We start from the raw sequence: 2876 nt of genomic DNA, 5'->3' as shown, positions 1-2876 counted from the left end.
TTTTTTTTTTTTGGTTTTTTGAGACAGGGTTTTTCTGTGTAGCACTGGCTACACTGGCTATCCCGGAACTTGCTCAATAGACCAGAGTGGATTTGAATTCATAGAGAGCACCTGCCATGTGCCACCATTACCCAACTTTGGTATTTCTATATAATTAAATCATCAACTTATACAAAACAATATTCACTAGTTTATTCCACATATAAATATTTCAGCTCTGACAAGAAATATACTGTAACTTTTCCTCTTTTTTTCAATTTGAATATTTTTTTAGAATTTTTTTTTATTTATTTTATGTGTATGAGTACACTTGTAGCTGTCTTCAGAAGGCGGCCCTGGATCCCATTACAGATGGTTGTGAGCCACCATGTGGTTGCTGGGAATTGAACTCGGGACCTCTGGAAGAGCAGTCAGTGCTCTTAATCGCTGAGCCATCTCTCCAGTCCCACTTTTCCTCTTTCTTTATATGTATGTATGCACGTTCATGTGTGTGGTACGGATATGTGATGGTGCACGTGCAGGCACATGTGGAGGTCACAGGTCATTACCCTCATGTCTTTTTTTTTTAATCACTCTCCATTTTATTTTTGTTTTGTTTTACCCAATTCAAAGTTGTTTTTGAGATAATGTCTCTTACTGACACTGGAGCTCACTGATTGGCTCCACTAGTTGGCCAACAAGCCCCAGTGTTCCCACCCCTGTGCTAAGATTATAGGTATGCACTGATAAGCCAGCTTTTTACCTGAGAGCTGGGGATCTCAACTCCAGACCTACTGTTTACGCAGCAACATTGAACACCTGAACAACTAGGCCCATTTCCTCAGCCCCTAATTTTCCTTTGATGGTAATTAATTCCAAGCTTACTTTCCTACATAACTGGCACAATTTAGCTCTCATCTTTCCTGAATAGCCTAAACAACCTCTGAATAGATTTAACTCTCAGAAAATGTACTGTTTTCATCCCCTCAAGACATCTTTCTTGGAGAATTCTAACTTTCCAAAACAAGATTGACTATTCTCCCTGAAACAGACATCGTCCTCATCTCCTCTCACCTAAAGCTTCCTTTGGCTTGATCGCAGTTAGAGGCAGATCCTCAGATCCACATCCTTCTCCTTCTCCGTCCTACTTCCTCTAGAACGTCCCATAAAGTATCCTTTATTTGCTAAGCAATTTGTATAACGTTTTATTTGTTTATCTGTGTGTGAGTGTATGTGTGCACTTGGGTGCTATGGTGTATATATTCGGAACACAGGACAACTTGTGGAATCAATTCCCTCCTATCCTATGGGTTCTGGGTGTTTTTTTTGTTTTTTTTTTTGTTTTTTTTTTGTTTTTTGTTTTTTTTGTTTTGTTTTGTTTTTTCGAGACAGGGTTTCTCTGTGTAGCCCTGGCTGTCCTGGAATTCACCCGGTAGACCAGGCTGGCCTCAAACTCAGAAATCTGCCTGCCTCTGCCTCCCAAGTGCTGGGATTAAAGGCGTGTGCTGCCACCACCGCCCAGCGAGTTCTGGGGTTTGAACTCAGTTCATCAGGCTTGGTGGTAGGTGCCTTTATGTACTGGGCCAGACTTCCACGAGAAGAGTCTTTGAGACCCCCCCAAGTCTGAAAACACCTTTATGTTTTCATAAACACAAAGCTGACAGCTTACCTGGAGATATAATTTAAGTCAGTTATACTTTTCCCTCAAAAATTTGAGGGTGAATGCTCTGGACAGCACCTGGTGTGGCTAATAGTGTTAGTGTTTTGCTTCATATTTTGAACTTTTGTAATTGTGAAGAAAATTATGTTTTTTGGAAAGTACTTCCTTGAACTATTCAATGATTTCCTACCGTACAATGTATCTTTATTTTTCACTCTGACAGTGGGTCTTCCATATAAATTCATCTGTTATGTCTTTAACTCTCCTATCTACACCTCACTAACACCTTTTTATCCTGCCAGACTTCTTCAACTCTACCTTCAAGTCCATCTAGTAGGCTTTTCATTAAGTCCACACTTACATGAAACCTGAAACAATGCAACTTTGGTTTTGAGTTGCCAGTTTGAACCAATATTAAAAAAAAATTCATGCTATCTAGTATCAGTGAAGTAGGGGTAAACAATACATAAAGCCTCTTTAAAGGACAAATTTACAACATCTACCAAAACTCAGTAACTTTTGACTCAACAATTCTGAGACTTTGTTCTATATATTCTTATACAAATATTTGGAGATATAAACATGGACATTACTTGTTAGAAGCAAAGAGATAATCTTAAATATTTAATACAAGGCAATTGGTTATATAAGTTATATAATACATCCATGAAATATGATGCAATTAGAAAAGCAAAACTGATCTAGACATGTTTATTTGAAATTACTTCCTTTGCATATGTAGTGTAGGTGTGTGCATACATGTATAGGCCATAGGTTGGTATAGGGTGCCTTCCTCAGTCATTCTCTACCTTGTTTTAAGAAACAAGGTCTTTCATTGATCCTGGAGCTCACTGAATGGCTAGGCTAGCTGGCCTAGTAAATCCCTGGAATTCTCCTGTCTCTGCCTTACAATGCTGAAATTACAAGACTATGAGGCCACATCCAGCATTATCCATGTGGGTGCTGGGGATCCAAACTCAGACCCTCATTCTTGCAGAGTAAGTATCCTTAGCCACTGAGCCATCTACTCATCTGCATATTAAATTCCTTCTGCCCTACCCTTAAATGTGAAAAGTGATGAATTATTATATATGAAAAATATAAGCCGGGCAGTGGTGGCGCACGCCTTTAATCTCAGCACTTGGGAGGCAGAGGCAGATGGATTTCTGAGTTCAAGGCCAGCCTGATCTACAGAGTGAGTTCCAGGACAGCCAGGGCTACACAGAGAAACCCTGTC

The 2876-nt window shown here is 39.6% G+C and overlaps 1 protein-coding gene across 4 annotated transcripts in view; it reads right to left on the bottom strand.

Moving 5' to 3' along the window:
* The window catches only part of Gtf2h2c (GTF2H2 family member C), a 23751-nt gene that overhangs the window by 4150 nt on the left and 16725 nt on the right, over positions 1–2876 (bottom strand). The gene's annotated exons all lie outside the window — the stretch shown is intronic.

This window comes from Grammomys surdaster, unplaced genomic scaffold, assembly GCF_004785775.1.
Source record: "Grammomys surdaster isolate TR1022 unplaced genomic scaffold, NIH_TR_1.0 99, whole genome shotgun sequence".
In the NCBI taxonomy this organism is placed as follows: domain Eukaryota; kingdom Metazoa; phylum Chordata; class Mammalia; order Rodentia; family Muridae; genus Grammomys; species Grammomys surdaster.
This window is presented reverse-complemented; position numbering and strand designations above follow the sequence as displayed.